The 23,911-nt window shown below is 26.3% G+C and overlaps 1 long non-coding RNA gene across 1 annotated transcript; it reads right to left on the reverse strand.

Annotated features, from left to right (window-relative positions):
• Nucleotides 1-615: 615 nt before the first annotated feature.
• Nucleotides 616-22,426, reverse strand: LOC122532200. Its single transcript, XR_006307465.1, has 3 exons — nt 22,206-22,426; nt 2,517-2,518; nt 616-627 (listed from the first exon to the last, which is right to left on the reverse strand). It is a non-coding gene; the product is annotated as an uncharacterized LOC122532200 (long non-coding RNA).
• Between the last annotated feature and the right edge of the window lie 1,485 nt (nt 22,427-23,911).

Here is a 23,911-nt window from a genome sequence, read left to right on the forward strand (position 1 = left end):
TCCCTGTTTTCGAGAAAATTTATCAAATACACATGTGCTTAAGATAAATTTTAACGAAACATATTCAAAATTTATTTTCTTCAAAATGATATTTTAAGTGAAAAAATTTTTTCTACTTTTTTTCTATTTTTTACTTATTTTTGCACATAGAATATCCTCATGTCGATTATTCGCACCTGTTCGGCATGGAATTAGCCAAATTCAAGTATAGTTAATAAATTTTCAAAGATTTTCGATTTTTTCAAAAACGAAAAGCCTTAAATAAGAAGATTTTATTCTTTTTTTTTCAACATATTTTTTCATGTAGAATCATTTTTCAGTCAGATGAATCGCAGGACATCCTACATCATAATGGGCTAATCTTCTTGTATATATTCTGATAATACTCAATGAATAGAAACGAAATAACAATGGCTTTGAATGTTGAAATCTATTGGCTCGAAAATTATACGTTGTTAAAATTTAGTAATTTTAAAATACTACATATGGTACTCGACTCCAAGAGTTTCCTTTTGCTTATGTACACTGTTATCAATGTGTAAATGAATACGTGTTTTATACAACTAAATTAATAGTTAAAATGATAATTTTTATTGAAACTATGTATATTATCGTTGTACACGTTTACTACGTTCAAGTAAAAATTGCCTTAAGCACCGGAAATCAATAAAATTATATGATAACGAACTTTTTCAAATATAATAATTTTTAACTAATATAATTTTTATCTACAAACTAATATAATTTTATATATTATAATAATATATTATTATACTATTTCACACACGATATTTTCGCATGAATTACCGCGAAATTACGATATTTACCGCATATAAATTGTGCAACTTGAACTGCCATTAAAGGATCGCCATTGTGATACTATCATCCAGTAAACGGGTAGGGATTCCAATAGTCTCTCCACTTAAGCGTCCGTCGTTATCCCCAACAATTCTTGGGATTGGGATTATCTCACTCTACACATTTTTCATATACATACAGAGTGTTAATTTTAAGGGAGTATTCTAGTGTAAACTTTTGAAAAAATCGATTTTTTTTGCATATTCTTAAAAGACATAGTTTTAAAAATAAATCTCTGTAACCTTACATGTGAACTCCTAAAATTAACGAAGTTATGGTTATTGAAGGACGCGACGACCAGCATCATTGTTACCGCAATACTAAACTTTAAAGGCATTTTTCTGGAAACTATGTTTCTCAGAACGGTGTCCATGATATTTCAAAATCTACTTGACCAATTGACTCAAAATTTTAAGTACGCATTTAGTACATGTGTGACTATAACCCCTATCAGAATCAACCAAAAAATTTTTATATTTTTTTATTTTTTTTGGCTTCCAAAGTTTAACAAAAACATGCAAAAATCGATAATCGAACTTCAAAATATTGCCACTTTTTTCTTTTGTTTTGGTACCTGCTATATCATTTCCGACAATCAGAATGGCTGGAATCATGGACACCGTGAGACGACCTTTTTTTAAAAGCGACTATGTTTGAGAGTATGAAGTACCACTAATTTTAACTTTTTTTTGTAAAAATTGTAAAACGTCGTTGAAATACGTACAAATAAACCTTGTTTAAATTTGACTGCAAGAGGTATAATAGTTTCTTTGCAAAAAATTCACTAACAAAGTTAAAAAAACACGCACTTCACACTAGAATACCCTCTTAAATCTAAATTATTTCGACTGCTTAATGTTAAGAAAAAGTAACTATATAGGATTTAAGTAGTTTCAAGATGTGCATCTGATATTATTAAAAAAAATTCTGTTTTTTGGCATATTAATATCTACCTTTTGTGCTATGCTGTAATCGACATCGAAAAGAATTCAACGCCCTACGACCTTGAAATGACTGAAGACAAAAAAATGAATTTCATTCTAAGGAATGATAATAATGATAATAATAATGAAATAGTAATAATAATGATAATAAAAATAATAATGAGAATAGTAATTTTATGAGATATTCGATATACTGGTATGACGTACCATAACACGAAGCATGTTCTTTAATTTTTTGATCTTCCTTCATTTTACTATTTTCTCATTTATTTTAAATTAAACACATCCCCATGTTTACCCAAAATCTTTGATGATCATTTCTTGCACTCGAAACTCACAATTAGTTATTCGACAATCAATCGCACCAAATCTATTCTCTCACATTACAGTTTATTTATTTAAATTTTTTATTAAATAAACACATATTTATAAATTCAGAAACTGAAATATCTCTCATATCCGCATACGTACATATATGTATACATATACGTCTATGTACTTTGTATATGTGTATATATACCTTGAATTCACGTAACAATTAGTGAATCTATATTAAGTTTCATGCCGCATCCACACTTTAGCGATTGCGATTAGATTACAGCGAACTCGCTTGGTAAGCGGTACATCAAAAAAAAAAAAAAAAAACTCAAAGAGCATCGAGGGCCTTACTTTGTAACATTGTATCCGCAAGCACTAAGTGAACAAGTCTAAAACCGCTAACAAAGTGCTCACGAGTAATTCTGTCTAATGCCAACATTAAATTCTTTCTTGACAAGCTGCCCCTCCCTTCCCTTCCAATAAATAACCACACTAATTAAAATTTACACCGATTCATGCTAAACGATGCCTTTTCTTCTAACAATATTTTTCGTTCAGGTCACCACGTTTATTTACAGATTAAACTACACTTACAGCTATTTGTATTTTTAAAAATAGCGCAAACTTTATTATTGTACTTATATCGAATGCATAGGAACAACGCAAAAGAACCTGTATCGAAAAAATACAAAGAACTTATATCGAGAAAACAGAACATGAAAAAGAATGCACTGTCATAGGTTTAAAAGTATCGATTATTGCTGATGTTTATTCCGGCATAGATACAGCTTTACAAAATATACCGATTTCCGTTAATTAAATGTCAATCAACTATCCAGCCATTATCGAATGACAAATTAATGAAAGAGCATAAAATTTATAGCTCTCATAAAATTTCTGAAAAGAAAATTAGAATTCGACATAATATTTGTAGCGTCAAGAAATTAGAATGGAGTAAAATACAAGTTTAATATAATATAAAAATATTTGTTTTATTTTTCTGGAAAGATTTATTTTTATAGGAGATTTTAATCGATAAATGTGATCCAATATTATTTTATCATTCCATAAGAACCAAATATCTACTTCTTAGCCAATGCATGAAATCAAATATTAGTGTTATTATTACTTATATTTATTATTATATTTTAAAATATAATATAATTGCAAAGAACAATTATCTTCATTATAATGAATTGCAAAAAAATATTTTTCAGTTTGAACGAAATTAAAATGTAAATCCTGATTATTAAATTTTGATATCGAATATTCGTTCTAAAATTTAGATCATTAATAATTTTAAATAAAATTTCATTCAAATTAGAAAAATAAAATATATGAAACCAAGCATATGTTCACATATGAATAATTACATATGTATGTTTGAATGAAAGAAAACATGCATACATTATACGCTTATTATGTAAAACATTATTATCAGTTCTCTCTGATCGTTCCAAATGTCTCAATTTTTTGTCTTTATGTCTTTGTACTTGTCATAACTATGACAGTTTTATTAATTTTTTGTGCTATTAGATGACTTAACATATTGGTAACATAGAGAAGAAGAAAGTAAATTCTCTGTAATAATTTCATGTCTTTCTTCTTTGAACTATAAGAGTATTTTAGTATTCAAACATTATATTACCAGAGTGTCTACTAGCAATAAATAAATTTCTAGTTATTAACAAATATCTTACTTTGATGATATATTTCAATATTAAGATATTCGAAAAGCAAAGATTCACATGAAAAAGATTCTACTGTATTGTTTAAAGTGGTAAAAATAAGACGTAATATTAAAGATAAAAATACAATTATTGTCCGAAAGGATAATGGATGAACATGGACAAAATGGAATAAACATGACAATGGAACATCAAAGAAAAAAGAAAAGCAACATCAATGACATTCCATAAACTTGAAATTACCTACATATTCATAAATTATCTTTATTTAACATTATTCTCTTTACATTATTCTCTTTATTCTCTCATTACATTATGTAATTTCAATGACAGCATAAAAATTGTACATTATTTTTAAACCGACATCAAAGGCATCTAATCTAATGGGGTAACATACATATTGTTAGCACAAAAACTAACAACAAAGCAACTTCATGTAATTTTCCTAATGAAAATGATACTCATATAACATAGTCATTAACAATAACAAGTAATTCCATCAGTTACATATTGTACATCATTATAATTTCTAACCTCACTGTTCCACGAATATGATATTTTTTTAAACTGTATGTACATATATACAGAGTGTTAAAAAATTATTTATCGTGACTTCGGGAAATGATTCTACATCTTCGAATGATGAAGATTTGTTTAAAATGTCAATCGCAAAATTGAGATATTTCCAAGGTCAATTTTTGTATTGCATTCTATTCTATTCAGTATGAAGGAAAAATATTTCGACGGAATGAAATCGCAACTCAACCGTGCTCTTGGAAAAAAAACTGAATTTCCATTAATTATCAAACTTATTTTGTTTGTACTCTGTTCATGTTCTGGGGCCAAATTCAGGAAAAACACATGTATAATCCCAGATCTCTTCCAGATTCATCATCATGTATCCTATATCTTTGTTTTTTTATTTCTTCTTTTTTTCTTCCTTTCGCTATATAAATAATTCCGATTTTATATAATAAACACATTCAATCCAATATTTTAATTATTTAACAATATAATACATTCACTCAAACTATAAACAATTTACAATTACTTATCGCAAGTAAGAAAATGCGTTACCGTTGAATCTTATGAACAAGAAATATATGAGAAGGAAGTTTGCGTCCTACTTTAGGTGATTCAAATATTTCACTCAAAAACTACAATTTTATAATATCTAAATATTAATAAATTTTAAACTGATTTTATTCACAATGTATGTAATTATACTTCCAGTCCTTATTAGGTTTTATCCTTTATTATTAGTCCTTATTAGTCCTTATACGCATTTGTACTAACTATTTATGTGTCCATTTCGTTTGTGAGAAGAAATTGTTTACAGTTCGAATGAACAGATTATATCCGTTGAAAAATTGAAACATCAGGTCAATGATGGTTTATTATACTACATAAATCAATGTACAATATCAGAAGAGAAACAGCCAAAATGCAAACTCGGAATTATTTATACAGTGAGAAACAAAAAGAAGCAAAGAAAGGAAAATATAGGATATGATATCTAGGGTATGCGATAATATATGTATGTCTTCCCTATATTTTATCGCAAAAATTGAGCACATTATAAATTATGTAAGTTCGACAACATTAATATATTTTTCTAAGAGAACGGCTAGTTGAGTTGCGACTTATGGTTCTTGTTTTCTTAAAATCTTTTTTCCTCGTAATAAATAAAATACGATACAATAAAAAGAAAAATTTAATTTATGTCCAAAATCAATTTTACACCCCATTTTTTAAATAGATCTCAATTAATCCGAAGATACGAAATCACTTTCCAAAGACATGACAAATAATTTTTTGACATCCTGTACATAATAACTGGCTATAAATCGCATTAAATAAATGAAAAACAGCTATAGGCTTGATGACTAGCCGGCTTTTCGATCGGTCATGTTCACCTATTCAACTTATCAGGGCTGTTAACCTAACCTAGTTTCTAAAACAATGTATACCTTCCTCAATCCTATAATGAAACTTTAAAATTTCATTCAGTTACATACATTCACAAATGTCAAAGATTTAAAAAAAAAAAATAAAATTGAGAGATTTAAACATTTTACTATAGATACTAATTTATTGAAATAAAATTATACATTTTGAACACATGAACATACGACAATATTTTATAGATTTATTCAGTGAAAATTGTATCTAATAAATTGGAACAAAAAAACATAAAATTTACTATATGATGCATTAAAATATACAAAAGGTGTTCTTATTAGTATGATTATAATCAGAATAAATTTATTTTTTTTACTGCATAATAGTTTTATATAGATTTATATAAGATCGTGTTTTCGTTTTGTTTATATATTCTTTTGAATAAATGTAAGAACCATACTTTAGCAATGGTCCAATTGTTATTTCATTAAGATTCATAAAATGTCCAAAAGCTTTCTTTTTTTGTTTTAAATTTAAAATTTAATAGATGTACAAGAATGTAGACTTTTATTACTAATTGTCTATGTATTTATAGTAATGATAAGACAGAAGATTGATGTAATAGTAGAATATAAAAGTCTCTTTCATAATAACATATTTGATCTTCCTCTATAATGGCATAATATAATTTGTACTTCATTTTTGAAAACTTTCAAAACTTAACTGTTTAAATCCTGATAGTACTTGAAAGTGTCGCTTCATATGAATGTTTGTGTTATTCATTTTAACATAAGAATAACCACGATACTGAGAAAAATATTTAGTATCTTAAACATTTGTAAATCGCTAAAAGAAAATACGAGAATGTTTAAATGTTCTTACTTCATGTAATAATACGTCTTATTTTTCCGGTTTACCATTTTTCGAATATCTTAATATTCAAATTATATTATCAGAACAAAATATCTGTTAATACATAATTAGATGCTCGTTTTCTATTAACAGACATTTTATTTCTAATATCTAATATCTAATATTCAATATTAAGATAAGTTCAGATAAAGGAGATTCTACTATACGTAAAACTATTAGAAAATTTATTTCTCTTCTTATGTTTACAATATGTCAAAAGTAATCTAATTACACAAAAATTTAATCGATATGTTACAGTTGATACTGAATATTGAATATAAAGGATTAAACTTCATATATATTATAGATATTCAAGAATTCATTTTACAAGATTTTATTTTAAAACTTCGAAGACTTAAATTTTATACAAGTCTACTGCTAAATATAATTAAAATTCACAATTAAAAATTAAAACAAAAAATATCTAAATTCTTGAAACTTTTCACCATACACAAAACAATAATACTCAATTGTTCATCATTTTTACAGACTCCATGAGCGTAATCAGAGCAATAGAAAACATAAATAGTAAAATAAAACATGAAACCATTCTAAACATTCAACATATTTTTACGTACCTCACCAACAATAACAAAGGCATAATCATCGCCTGGGTTCCATCCCACCAGGGATCAAAGATAACGAGGAAGCTGACATAGCAGCCAAAGAAGCAACATCGCCCTCGTCGGATGTCATCCGAAGACGAATTCCTTACCAAGACCTTGTTGTAACATTACATCATGCCAAAAAACAATCATGGAACAATATATGAAACACCTCCAAAAAAACAAAAACTCACAATATAATCCAAGATTTCTATCAAACAATGCCTACCAACAACATGAAAAGAAAAGACAGAATAGTCATGACAAGGCTTAGAACATGGACACTGCAAACTCACACATGAGTATCTATTAAAAAAAACGGAACCCTCAATGTGTATCCAATGCAACCGAATTTTATCAACCAATCATCTTCTATTTGAATGCAGCAAATACCACGCTCAAAGGCAAAAATACAAAATAACTTCACCGGCAACCTTGACATCACAGAAACACATAGGAAATATCCTGAATTATCTAAAGTAAACTAAGATCTACCATAAGATATAATTATCTTGAAAAAAAGGAAACAGTACCTAGCCGTCGCTAATGACCAGAAGGTAGATGCGACGTTAATCATAAATTTAAAAAAAAATATCTAATTTAATACAATGTGCATTCTATAAAATTAATTTATTTTAACATGAAAACCTAATATGATCATTACAGAATTAATCAACATTTTATTTTTCTTTTCTTTTTTTGTCACAGGATCTTCAAGCTGATGACATTTGACTTTTTCTATATTTTTCAAGATCACCTTCAATTTTTTTAAGTATTACGCTATAATTTTTTTTGTTTATCAGTTAACAGGCATCAAAACGAATTCAACAAATTCAAAAATAAAACTTTTTTATCTACCGAAAGAATACAGCGATAAAAAAAATATAGGTATTGCAGACCGAATAACGTGCGATATCCATGATCTTAAGATTTGAACGTGAATTTACAGCTTTTAATTGAAATTGAAAGGTGCAATCATTTGTTTGATTACAAAAACGCATAAAAAATGGCGGTCAACATTTTGAACACTGTAGATATACTGTAGAGCACTGTAAATCCAAATTATATGCCTATTTTTTTTCATTTAAATAATTTTATAAAGACAGAAAAAATAATGGAAATCTAAGAAATCAATTTTCTTAATTTAATTTGACATTATAATAGATATACATTATATGACATATACTATGTGTTATATATTATATATTATATGTAATGCTATATATAACATATATTATAACAGATACATACATAGAATAAAAGATATAGGATAAAAATATAAATAAATTGACAAAAAAGTATAAATTTGATATACATATCTTCTATAACTAATAAAACAAGATATAATTTTTTTTCATTTACATCAACAATTGATAAATACTTCACTATATGATAGTTCTAATTAAAGTAGTTCATTCAAAACTTTTTTTCTATCTCTTCTAGTTTATGAGTTATGACATAAAATTCAAAAATAGCCAAATTTTTAATGGTCAATTTTGTGAATTTGTGCAAAAAAAAAAAATGAAAAAATACATAGTACCTCTAAATATTCTGTTTATATTCTCAAAGTTTCATAATGTTCTGAATTTCCTAGTTGGCAATCTTTCCTTGTAAGAAAATAATATATATATATATATATATATATATATATATATATGTAAATATAAAGTCGAATATTATTCTATTGAAAGGCTAGATATCACATTCCCTTTCTAGAAATAGTTCTTGAATTTATATTACTGAATAAGATAAATATTAAAAACATTATATGAAACATACTAACAGTCTATCTTAATAAATTTCTTTATGTGAAGAGGAAATCTATTTATAATACGGATTACGATATCGTTCATCAAAAAAAAACCTATAAATATGTACTTTTATCTATTGTTGTCATGATGTAAATAAATCGATGTCAATATATTTTTTTAATGAAATTATTTATTTTATTTATCTCGCATCATTGTAATTTTACGAACAAAAGGATATTAGAATCGATTTAACATCTTATCTTAACTCTCTATATCTCAAACACAAAATTGAGAAGATGATCCACAATGGAATAGGAGAATTAATGGAAACTTCGGCAAACAAAACGGTATAAAAGTTACTGACTGCTGGTTGATGAATTAATAAACGCTTCTATAACTTCAATCGACATTTCGCGAATCCTGCAGATTATATTTTCAAGAACGAGAGAAACTTCAAGGAAACTAAGAAAGTTGGTCCAACTATCTCGAATTTACACGCGCTTTCATTTCTTATTCCTTAAGATAACATAAATCATGTAAAAAAGAAGATTAATTGATTTCGTTTATGCATATTATTAAACATTATTTAATTAATCACGTTGTATTCAATCAATTGTATTTTGGAGGTTACGTAAATTATTTTCAAATAACTTTCTATTTCAGTTAACTTTTTCAAATAAAGTATTAATTAATTTAAATTTTCATAAGTTATCTTGAATCTCAAATATTGTTTTACATACATTTGAGTCATAAACAAATTTATTTACAATATAATAATATTCATTTACAAAATCATTTTTTTTCAATCTTTGAAGAATAGATAAATAGATAATATATTATTTAACAACAATATTCATATAATTAGAAATTTATATCATTCATATACTATCGAATCACTATCACATGTTATATCAAAATCAAATACTATCGAATTCTACTAGTGTTTTTTTGTTTCTTTTTCCTATTACTATTAATTTGATTAAAGTTTCGCATGCTAAAAAAGTATTTATATACTGATGGCTTCAAAATTCGAATCGACTTGCAAGACTGTATCTGGATACTCAATTATAATAGTAAAAATTTACCAAGGAACTTCTATTTTTTTCTGCGAACCTAATACTTTAGGTTCTAATAATTTACTACCATAGTTAATGGTCAAAACAAATGTTTCTTTATTTTTTGTGATTCTGCAAATACCATCCAATTCACTATAATTCAGAACAATTCAACCAAACAATTCAAAACAATTCAGAACAAACGACACTATCATTAATGAATATGTCAAAGATCTTCTATCGAAGCGATCTAAAATAACAATTCGATTAGAGTAATCTGAATCTCTTTCAACATAGGAATCAAAGAAAATCGCAGACTCAACAATCAGAGAAATCTTTGATTTCTATTTAGAATAAAAGAAAAATGAAATGAAGAATGGAAATTACAATCGTTATCTATAAAAGAACGATTATTACAGGAAAACCACGTCATGTTCATTATCCAGGCATTATATTAGAAGGTGGCGACGGGGCAGGGGAAAAAGTGTAACAGTTTGTTATTGCGAAGTATTGAAAGTATTAGAATTTCGAATTCAATATGACATCGAAAAATTAACATTGAAGATCGATGGCGCTACTGTTGTTTAATATCTCTCCTTACAATCAGTCGAAAATGCAACGCCTGTATCACTAACTGATTGTGAGATCAAATTTATTATTTAGATTTTAAATTGCAACCGAAAATGTCATTCTATTAGTGAAGGCAAAATATCATATATAATAGCATACCATTTCCAAAGCATTACACAACATTGGTTTTAACATCACAAAAAAATTATGCTATAAGCATTACACCGTATAATATATAATAACATACATAATGTATAATAACATACAATAACGTATATAACGTATAAATATAATATACTATTATTAAATAACAAGAATAATTTAGTAAGAAGAGATATATACAATGTTATGTTAATACGGAAAGACACAAATTACAAATGTAATATCTGTGAGGGAAAACCAAGCTTATGTTCATACAAATTTATTTTTATAATATTATATAATATTAAGGTTTATAATTGTAGAAATATTATATTGTACAAGTATATATATATATGATAAGATAATTGTCGAGTTATGATTGTGATATTTTTGCAATAAGTATCATTATCTCTGTTAATTTTTTTTATTTTTACTTATTTTGTTATGAAATACTGACAAAACTAGTTTACTTGACACATGTAATGCGTCAACTATGGCTATATCACAGAAAAATGATTTTGCACAATATAAAAAATGAAACGTTACTAAAATAAAAATCAGTTAAAATACACTCATCCTGTTTCAGTACATTTAATTGTTATAGTTCTATTGCAAGTGGAAAAATATGACCAAATATTGAAAACAGTCGTTTCAAAAATCTGCCAATCTTAAATAAGTCAAAAAGGCTCCAATGTTTAGTGATAAACATTTGAATCACAATTTTAAAATAATTCGAAGTTTTTTAATGCTGTAAAAATTTGAATACAACGCTTCGAATACAACTCGACAGCTTAAAAGTAGAGAGAAAAATCTCGCTCGATAATAAATATTAAAAACTTAGTGAATATTTCTCATTTTACAAGCATTTTTTTTCTATTTTCCAAGTGCATACGAAAATTATAAAAATGACTTCAATACTTCTTTGCGAAAGGATATTTCTATCGAGAATTCCTAATTAAACAGAAATAGACCAAAAAATATAATTTTAAGTACGATTTCATTGTTTATTTTAACACTGAATAAAATTACAAAATTTTTTTACAAATTTCATCTCGATCTTATTTTTTTCCTATTTTCTAATATGCACTACGTTATTCTATGCTTGGAATGAAACATTAAAATTACTTATGAAATACTGAATACTTATCAAGTTTTCAATATTTATCTTCTATCAAGATCTTAAAGACTGTCAAGCTAAGTTATTGAAACTAATCAAAATTTTCAAGACCAATCAAAGACTAAGAGTTTTAAGATATCAAATCATATTCGAAGTGATTCAAAATATGTATTTGACATTATTAATTGATAATGTACGTACAACTTTCCACAATCATTTCAAGAAAGCATTTATAAATTATGCCTTTAAATTTACCTCACACTACGAAATATGCGTAAATATTAAAAAATATTGTGTCTAATTTAAGTTAACAAGCAAAAGAACAAATTAAAAATAATAATTAGAAAAAAATCTTATATTTTCCTCCAATTTCAACGGCAAAGAAGATGTTTTTCAATACATACTTTAATAATTGCTTTCGCAATAATACAAAATACAGTACAAATTAAAAAAGCCATCAGATAATATTTCCGAGAAATATTTTTGACAAAATAATTCATAAAGAATATAGTATCTACAATAAGTTACAGTCTCTCTAGTATCATAAGATAAGATATTAAAAAAATAACATAATTCTAACAAAAATAACTAGCTAAATTCAATGTAATATATTACGCATCGCAAAATGTATAAATATTAACATACATACCTAATAAATAAAATTAGATATGTTTAAAACAACAATTAATTTGTAATTAAAGTATTAACTTAAATTGTATAATTTCGTGCAAAAGGAAAAATTCTCCACAAGAATAGAAATTTTCCACAAGAACTCCTAAATTATTCTCAAGAGCGTAGAAACCAAGCAGGATAAAACGATTTGACCTTTCTTGGCAGCATCGCTCTTCTGGGAATAATATACTATGCAACTGTGTTAAACGGTTCGTTTCTCAAACGAAGACAGACGTCAGAGCATTTATTATAGTCTACCGGAATTTGTAAGGAGAAGAATATTAAGAATACCAAGACACGAATAGAAAAAAAGTTAAGTTGTCCTGTGTTCACCTGATTTTCATAAAAGAAAAAATTGGATCATTAAAATGAGATCATTATTTCTCGTTAAGCAAACGATCCATCAAAGTTATACATTACTTTTGTAATATTTAAATAGAAAATTTAAAGTCAGTTTAAAGAAACTTTGTAATATTTAAAAAGAAAATTTAAGGTCAGTACATAAAAATATTTAAAAAGAAAATTTAAGTCAGGAACATAAAAATAAAATTGAAATTTTGAATTATGTGATGAAGCAAAGAATTTTGAAAACAGAGAAATAAAATTTTTGATGAAAGCTGAAAAATATTCCATTACAAAATTTTACCAAAACAAAATAAACTAAAAAATATGAAATTACTATGCGATTTATGAAATAAACAGATATTAAAACCAATTAAAAATTTTTAATTAGCTCAAAAAGTGTTTCTCTCACGAAAGTAATTATTATTTTAAAAAATTTAAAAAGAAAATAAACACTATTAGTTCAATTCTGCAAATAATACCAAATTTTTGGCCGAAAATGTACTTATAATAATTTTTTAAATGGTTTTATTGTTTTATTATTTACTCTGCACATGCTTTTTTTACGTAATTTTAATCACAAATCTCTGCTTCAAAAAACAGCTTTCATATTTAATCGCAAATATTCAAGAAGAATGAAATTAGATATTGAAATTGAGATGATTATTGCAAAAATATGAATAGAAGACAAAATAAAAACAAATTATTATAAAAAAATATTTATTGTAACAATTGAATTTAATATTCATAAAATTGAATGAAATCGTGAATCATGAAAATTAATAGTTATAATATCACATTATTAACAGAAAATTTCATTTATTTTATTTCTTTTGTATTTTTCCGATTTAACATTGATAAATTTTATACAACTATCTGCGTCTACAAATTAATAAACAGACAGTATTAGATCACATAATCAAACGAATTAATTGTAAATAGTAGGTCCACCAAAAGTATTAAGCTAATTATAATATATTATATTATAATTATAATGTTATAATTATTATGTTGTAATTAACTGACTGAATATAAATGACAATTTCAAACAACTCAGTAATATAATCTGATCTAATTTTCAACTCTGTGTTAATTGCTATGTTAATCAATTCAACGTATACTAACTGTATATCTACAGTTTTACAATAAACATCTAAGTACTTATACAGGATATTTCACCAAAACCAGGCCACCTGAATATCTTCTCAATTAGTGATATATAAGTAAATCGTTCCTTAAATTGATTGAAGAGATGAATTGGATGAAAGAACTATTTTTTTAAAAATATCATTTCTTAATGTCTCATTAGCATTTTTTATGTAGGAAACGTGTATTTTTTTCTATTCCATTACGAAAAAATACAGTCAGATATGTTTATGATATGACCTTCAAATAACCTTTACAAATTTTTAAATTAATATGAAACTCATGTTGAACGATATTCTAGATTAAGACGACAAGAAAAATAATTTTGACGGCGTAGACCTTTTTTAGTTTAAATTTCTTTCTATTGTAATGCATTTCTTAAGACAATGAATGAGAGATTGCACTTTTCAATAACTTTAGGTCTGATATTAACATAATCTGATTATATGCGTTCCATCTTCTGGCGTTGTAGGCATTTCCTTGTAAACCTTTTCCTTTAATGTATCCCATAAGAAAAAATCTAGAAGTGTGAGATCGGATGAACGAGCTAGTCATAATACTGGCCCGTTGTATCCAATCTAACAACTTAAGAACTTCTCGTTACAGGATCCGTTTTGCAATACGTGAAAAGTGTGCTGATACTGTAATTTTAGACGATAATTCAGTGGTACATCTTCTAATAAACTTCCTAATTCATCTTCCAAAAATTTAGTATAACTTTGTCCAATTTACGTACAATTGATAAAAAAAGGTCCAATTATCCTATTACATACTTACAATTCCAAATATTTAGCCTCTGCTTATCAATCTGTCTAAACCGCGGATCCTCAACTAACCAATAATGTATTATTTCTCAGGTTTAACTGACCGTGATTTAACCCCTACTTTGGGTTAAGTCCCACTTTGTGTGCGAGTCATACAAAGTTAGCCTGTGCGGCTACGATTTGGCGATAAAAAATGAGATCATATTACGTTTCGAATTGGGTCAAATCGGTGACGAACGCACGTACGAGTCAGTTCTGAATAGCGAATGGTCGAAAGTGTATTTCAATGCATTGTTTTCAGTATTTTTCATTAGTAGTATTCTTTAGTTTTGTAACATTTTTCATTTTTTGTATTCTTTAGTTTTTTTAGTATTTTTCATTTTTTGTATTTTTTAATCTTTTAGTGTTTTCCATTTTTATTATTTTCAGTTTTTTAGCAGTTTTTCAGTTATTAGCATTTTTTAGTTTTTTAGTATTTTTTGCGGCACAATTATTTGAATCCGGTCAAATAACATTTCATAAAAATGTTATAAATGTTATAGAATCTACAGGAAAGACAATAAAAAAAGAAATTAAAAAATCTAAAAACTTAAAACGATCGAGATGTTTTATTTGCATAGGCAATGACAACAAATATAGCGCTAAATGTAGCAATTGTCACAATTTTGTTTGTAGCTAATATGAATGCAATCTAACGATATGTATTAAATACAACAAAATAAATAATATTATTTATAGGTAATAAAAGTAGCAAAAGATGTTTTTATTTCCTACTATCCTATTGTTATAACAATCATAATAAAAATACAAAAAAGAAATAAAATTGAACCAGCTACTAACGACTCCATATAGGCGTACATCGTTCCACTGGAACGTTTATGTATATATGTAGTCAGTAGCTTGGGTCTCGCGAGACCCGGCCACCGGCCAGTACGGCCCGTCATGCGAGGGTTAAAAGATGCTTCATCGGTAAATAATATTTGTGTTAAAAACATTTCATTATTTTCACACTGACGTATGCCCCATTGAAATTTAAACGGTTTTCGAAAGTCTCTTCCACGAAGAGCTTGATAAATAGAAAGAATAAAATTTTTTTACATGAAACATTTGAAATACATTTAAAACACTAACAATGGTTTCACGTACACGTCTTCATCTATGTGGATTTTCATTCACTTTGGCGATGATGTTTCTTTAGTTCGTTTCGCGAATAACAGTTTTGTGTTTTACATATTGACACTACCAGTTTCACGAAATATTTTAACCTCTTGCGCTGGAAATGACGTGCCACGCACGTCGAGAATATTTGACCCAAAATTACAATATTTTCTCAGTTTTAAGTTTGAAATTTAACGTCAGGTAAAACAAACAATAAATTTATTACTTCTTAGTAATTTCTATTCAGTGATGAATTCAAAAAAAGACAAATTATTGTATACGGTTTGGTCACTCGTTATGGTCCATGAACCAATTACTAGCGCAAGAGATTAATGATATTTATGTATGTAGAATGTGATGGACAAACACGTTTTGGAAATCTTTCTTGATAAATTCGAATAGCTTCTCTTAGACACTGGAGAGCTTCACTAGAAATGAAAATCATTTCAATCTTTTCCTGCTTTGAATAACTCATTATGAATCACCTGTCGATACAATAATAGGACTAATAGTGAACAAATCTTTGAAAGAATTAATGGTAAGCGAATTTCATACAGCAATAAGTAATATAGTGTTTGTTTACACTCTCCTATTGTCATTCTAATCTGAAATTAAAACTCAATTTAGGTTCCATATTAATTTAAAAATTTTTAAAGGTTGTATCATATCTGAATGTATTTTTTCATGAGCTACGTGATGGAATAGAAAAAAAAATACGTTTTCTACATAAAAAATGAAATATTAAAAAATAATATTTTTTAAAAAATAGTTCTTTTATCCGATTCGTCTCTTCAATCAATTTAAGTTACGTCAGGAACGATTTTCATACTATCACTAATAGAGAAAATATTCTGGTTTTAGAAATATCCTGCATAATTACTTCATATTCCATATCTATCAAAAACGTTCATCTGTAATTAACAGAGATATGAAAATAGCTAGGAGAATGATTTTAAAAAACGCATTTTATCTTGAATTATTATTATTATATAATAAATATCATTTTTGAAATAGTGAAATTTTTAATCAAAATTAAGATCATCAATACACATATATAATATTTTTTTATACACATATAATATATTTTCATCATCGTATAAATTTGTTTTGTAAAAGGAGTATAATCAAAATGTACACATATTCTTACAAAAAGATTTTAAAAAATCTTGTTGTTTTAAGAATATTATCGAACTAATTGAACGAACGAAAATAATTATCAATTATCAAAGGTTCCATCATTTTTAAATAAATGAAGTTAAAATTTACATAAACAGGACTAAAAGTTTCTGTGAGCATATGTTTCGATCATGTTTTCAATTAAGCTAAAACAAGGTATACTTTATTTCTTTGCATCGGAGTCAATACGGTAGTAGAGCATCTAGAATTTATATCATATTAAGTATTGTATATACTGTAGATCAGAATAATAGTAAGGATTAGGTATATGCTACACAAATGTAAATAGAATAGTGAGCATAAATCAATACATAATTAGGCAAATTACCTAAAGGCAATCAGTGTGATTCACATAGGGCACTATTAAATAATTTAAAGAGTAATCGATATTTTTTCAACGTGGAACAAAATGGCAAAAATATCGGTACCAAAGCGTGTCAAAGTTATTTGATGATAACAAATAATGATACGTGGACATGCTTTTCTTTACATTTAATCGGCACACGAAGTTAGAAAGTTTATGAAATCATGAACTTTGGTCAGGAAGATAATCGAATAAAAACTTTACATAGTATTATTATTGAGTATAATATGCATCTATTGAACTAGAATAAAATTCATCCTTAAAAAATTAATACAAACTTGTCATTAATTTACGCGAGCAATAATCAGAGAAACGTAAACATGCAAATATATGTATGTCAATTTAGTACTGCTTCTTCACAATATTCTAAAATATTTATGAATCAGGGATACCGTATTATTATTATTATCTACTAACAAATTAAAATATATCATATTTTTTATAAATATAAATTCAAGTAAAGAAATAAATCAATTTTGCTCATGGAATTTACAACATAAAAATTGAATTATTGAATAGCGATTCCAACTATGTACACAATCTCTTACAGGTTATAGACACACCTCTATTTCAGAATTTCATACAGTAAAAAAATTAATGGCATTAATGGCATTTACAAGCACGAAAATGCCAATATTTATTAATGTAAATATAAAATAGATTCTTCATTAAAAATTTCATTCTAATTGTAAGACTGCAAATTCATTTCTTTTATTCAATTCCTTTGTCCCGACAATTAAAACAACAATCATTTTGTATCAGATTTTACAACGTCTCTATAAGATCAATTCAAACAACAAAATTCATTCCAAAGTATACAACATGGTAATCAGTAATCAATTACAATAAAAAAGAAGAGATCCTTGCAATACTTTATGAAGGTCATTATTGTGAACAATTTTTCCCTACATATATTACCGCCGCTCAGTCTTACAATTAGTCTCCAAGAAATACGCAAAAAGCTTTCGACAAAATTTCTAAAAACATATCACCTATCATTTGACTGAAATTTTGAAAATAGCTTCATTTTATATAAAAACAACATTTATAAAAGATTTTTAACTGCGAACCAAAATTTTGCGAGAAAATTGGAAATAATATTTATTAAGTTTGAAATAACTCGAATAAAGTTGATTATCTTATGGCTGGTTTATATACCCTAATAACTGAAACATACATTTTTAAAAATGATTAACTTTTTTTAAAGAAGAATACTAACATTTTTTTAAAAAATATTATAATGACATTTGTCAGCCGGAAACACTATCAATGCTTGAAAATAAATTTATGAAACTAATAATAATTCTTAATGAATAAATTATGGGACCCAATAAAGAAATTTCATTATATGTATTATTTACTGAAATATATACTCTCGAATATTTAAGAATCCATTAGAAATCCAAGAATCATAAAGATCGATGAAGTTTGCTTTTTAAAAAGTATAATAATATAATATCTTGGGCGAAAAAAGTATAATATTTAAAAGTATAAATATTTCGGGAACTAAAGCCAAACGACGGTAATATTTATAGAAAAAATTTGTTAGAATGATGACTTTGATAATATATTTTAAAATCATTAACATCGGTGAGAATTTCCTTTTTTAGACATAATTACAGATCTTTCAGAACAGAAATATGTACTTGTTTCAAAATTAATTTTCCAAAAAGTAAGCTCAATTCACGATAGACTTCATAATGAAAATGTGACATGAAACTCAAGCCATGCATACACGAAATATTCGTCTATTTATCTACTTATCGCTGTTGAACTTTAACAGGATAACAGGAAACAGTGAGCAAAACAAGCCGCGACCCGTAGCTACAGCTTTCGCTGTTTTCCAGCTATTTACGAATTTATGAAAATACCGCAATTTGCATACATCGTTGAACGTTTGAATGTCTAAATATATACAAGTTGATTTTCTGAAGCTGAAAATGGCACCGTTTAAAATGCAATAACATGAAAATTTTCTACAAAATTTAAGAAAAATCACCGATACCTATATTTTTACGTATTTTGATCATGGTTGAAATATGAAAATCAAAAGCAATTAAACCAATCTCGAAAGGATTTCTTATATCTATTTGAGTTAACAGTAATAAATGATATAAAGCATGGCAACTTCGCAAATTCTTATTCTTGATTTAATCGCAAAAACTTACAACTTTTTATTTTAGGATTTTCACGAAATTAACAGTTACGCATATGTTAATAAACATACAATAAATTTAATATGTTAATAAACATATACATTACAATAAATTATAACGGATATTATATCTCTTATAATTTCTCTTATAATTTATAATATATCCTTATTAAAATATATATACATTTTTAATTATATCAGTAATTCTATCTGAATTTTACTAAAACTTTTATTAATTATACAGATAAATTGTTTAAATATAATAAAGTATAAATAAAAAAATAAAAGAGCTATACACTACTATTCATAATATATACTTAATTAATATGTAATTTTACTAATGATCGTGAATGATAAATTAGTTGATTAATTAAATTAAATATCATATTTAATAAAATCAGTTGATCGTAAATTTAAATTAATTGATCAAAAAACTTATAAATAACATTAATATTAAACAGAAATTCAATTTGCATGTCACTACTAAAATTAATTGCTATTTTTTATCAGTTTATAAGAACGATTTTCACTATAAGTTAGAATTACAATAAGAATTAAACAATCTAAGGATTAAGAAAAATATTATTTAAAAATTAAACAATCAAAAAATATGTGAAATCTATTTTAGTTTTAACATATATGAACTGGAATATTTGTATCATATAGTATTCAATAATTTACACATAATAATAAAGTTTGTCATATCGTGATATTGCAATAGTAACAATTGAATAATAAAATTATAGCTGATATTTTAAATTGTATCTGGTCAAAACTGAGTAAAAATGTTCAAATACTTTTCAATGATAGTGTATACTCTATATTAATTTCCATTTATTGAACAAAACAAATATAATATAATAGACAAATATAATAGACAAATTAAAATAAACAAATTTCAATGAAAAAAATAAAACACTTCTGCTCTTTATTATGACATATGCTTTTTTTTAATTTCCTAAAAAAATGTTTTAAACAGAGCACTACCTGAAGAAAATAGTACTGATCCTATCACTTTAAGCGTAATTCGTAATGACTACATTGTCTGTTTCCACATTAATAATTAATATAATGGAATTTCAAAAATTTCTCAAGTATTGGCACGTGCTTTAAATTTTGATCATAATTCCCCACGAAACGCAAACTTGCAAGTTACTCACTCTCATCATTTATCGATATGAATCAATCACTGAAAACATTTTAGAAAATATGTTTTTTAATTTGACATTCGATCTAAAGAAAACTAAAGCTACTTCTTCGAATTTTAATTTAAAAAAATATATAAATTTAAAAAAAACGTAAACACAAAAAAATAAATAAATAGTATTTATAATAAATATTACAATAAATGATTATATACGTTAATAACAATGTATTTGATTTCAGAATATATTTTGTTTAAATATATGCTAAAATCAAAAAAGTATTAATTTCAATATTATCTAAAAAAAATTAGACAATTTGGGTTTTGACTAATCGCAAAATTCGTAACATTCTCTTTTTTTTAAACGTAAGATAATTTAAAGAGTTAAATTAGTAGGATAAATACTGCATAGAATTTATAGTTTTACCAATTATATAACTCAATGATTCGAATTAATTTTTTTTTCATATTTAACACAATATGAAAAAATTTGTATATATTTTTTAATCAATTTTTATAATTAATAAAATTAAGAGAATTAAATTATGTATTCTTAGCATATTATCTTATTTATATTTTGCTTTGTAAAGAACTAGATATTAATGTTTTGCAATAAAAATACTGTATTTTTTCAATGAAAATGAAAAAAAAAATTAATAAACGATGTACCAGAGTAATATTATCGATTGTTCAAGTATCTAATATTGTAAAAATGTTCAAGGTACTTGATAAGAATATCATCATAAAAAAGCATGTACTACATTTTTTTTTCTCTCTTAACGTTTGATTAATTTTCTAGAATTAATTAACATAGTTCCGTGAAATAGTCGTTTAACATTTCCAATACTGCTTGACAATTGTTCCACCAAAATACAAATATCTATAAATTTCCAATTATACAAATTATGTATTCACTCACTCTACCATATAATCAATACAATAGACCTATCAACAAGTATATATCTTGAACATTGTCATCGTATTTGAACTCTCTTCATTTAGGGTTGTACTCCTTCCCACTAGTGAATCCATTAAAATTTCACAAGAAAATACAATACAACTTCATGTTATAAATTGATGATATAATCAGAAAGGAACACAAAAGCTTCGATAAGTCAATGCTCGCACAAATGTTACAATTCAAAAATATACGCTTACCTGTTATAACGATAACGCTGAAGAACAGGATGTATTTCAGAAGAGAGATAGATACGAAGGAACAAAAGTTATCTAGATATTATATCGATGCATTCCTCGATATGTAGACGACGATTCTTCGAGGCATCCTGGCCGCATTGATCCCTGCGTTTGCTAACCGAGAATTGTTTGTTGTTCACTACGTTCCACTTGCACACAATTACGATGGTAACATAGGAACGGGAGGAAAAAACGTAAATCTGCACCTGTCTACGATGACAAGCACGTGCACACGCGTACACGTGTATATACCCGTGGCGCGTGAGACGCGCACACTTCGATTATCGATTGTGCGCAAAAAAACCGTGAGATAATGAAAAACAAAAACGCAATCCCTTAAGAAACTCGCGAACCACCACTACCACCATAGGCGACTTTTCTGCGAAGACAACTCGTCCTGTGGCGTTACGGACGGACAGGTCTGACAGGAGACGTACACACGCGCCACTGTCCACTGCGCATATGTTCACACGCATCGTACCCCTCGGCTTATTATAAGCAGGCGCGCCAACTGCAATACTTGGAATCTTACCAGGTTATTCGAAAACAAAAGCTAGGTCATTTTTTTGAACATTGAAATATTCCTGTATATACAAATAAAAAGACACAAATACAAAGAAAGGGAAACTTATAACAAAAAAATATAAACATATTTTGAGCATTATAAATTTTATAACAATTTTTGGAACAGTTGGGATGGCCAATTATTTGACGGAGGTGCTAATTAAATAATTTATTTATTTGTTTATTATTTATTATTACACGAGTTTTTAACCCTTCTTACTGTGGACGAGATATCTCTATTAGTTAATGGTACAACCAACATAGTTTTAACAAAATAATCTCGTCTACAATAGCGAAAGGGTTAATTGATAATTTTCAACATCTTTATCGTCCAAAAAAATCAAATAAGGTGACAATGTATCAAATTCAATAGATCGAGAAAAAATATATTACATCACGTTTTCACTCGTAATTCGAAAAAATATTTTTAATTTTGGAATTCAATAATTGCATACGTAATTGATACGCATAAGATCATAAATTTCAAAATATAAATACTGAAAAAGTCAATTGTTACAATTCAGGTCTCGTAAATTACAATATTATATAAAACTGTCAAATAAAATTTGCTAGTATGCTACCTATTAATAAGATATTAATTAAGTATCTTCATCTAATACAAAAATTTTAATTGTAAAAAGTATTCCCTTATCTCCAAATTAAAATTGAGTTTATCCTTGTTTACTCAAAAATATGGATTCGTACTCAATGTCAATTTCAGTGCGATATTATTGACGAATGAAACGTTTCATTATCTACTGTTAATTCTATTTTGAAAATATAATCATATTTTCAAATCAGTAATATATACCGATAATTTTAAATTTTAAATTATCAATCATAAACCAAGAATATAAGTATCATTTCGTCTATGAGCATCTGTAAAATCTCTCTGATATTAAATGAAAAATTTTTGTCCTAGAATACGTCTCAAATTGACAAATTTTTTAACTAAATTTTTATTTCATCGAAATGGAATAACATACTACAACAAAATACAAGTGGAATTTAAAAATATATATTTGAAAAGAAAACTGTATTCTATGGAAGCATATTTAATTATATCCGACAGCTAATTACAGATAAATTGAACCCTTGAACCCTTAATTAAATAACAGGACAGGAAAAGGAAAATTCACTATTCAAAACAACTAGAGGTTTAAAAATGAAACGACCATTAAGAGATAAAACAAGATCTAATGTCGCATATTGAAACTTTCAAGTTGCATGTGCTACAATATCCGTATCATTAAAAAATTGAAGTAATGTTCTAAAAAATAATCAAGTCGTTGGACTTGTGAAGCTTACATGAGAAATACGTTTATAATTAATTTCATTAAAAATTTGTCTACAACTGGAAAAAATGGA

Source organism: Frieseomelitta varia, unplaced genomic scaffold, assembly GCF_011392965.1.
Source record: "Frieseomelitta varia isolate USP_RPSP 00005682 unplaced genomic scaffold, Fvar_1.2 scaffold_14, whole genome shotgun sequence".
In the NCBI taxonomy this organism is placed as follows: Eukaryota; Metazoa; Arthropoda; class Insecta; order Hymenoptera; family Apidae; genus Frieseomelitta; species Frieseomelitta varia.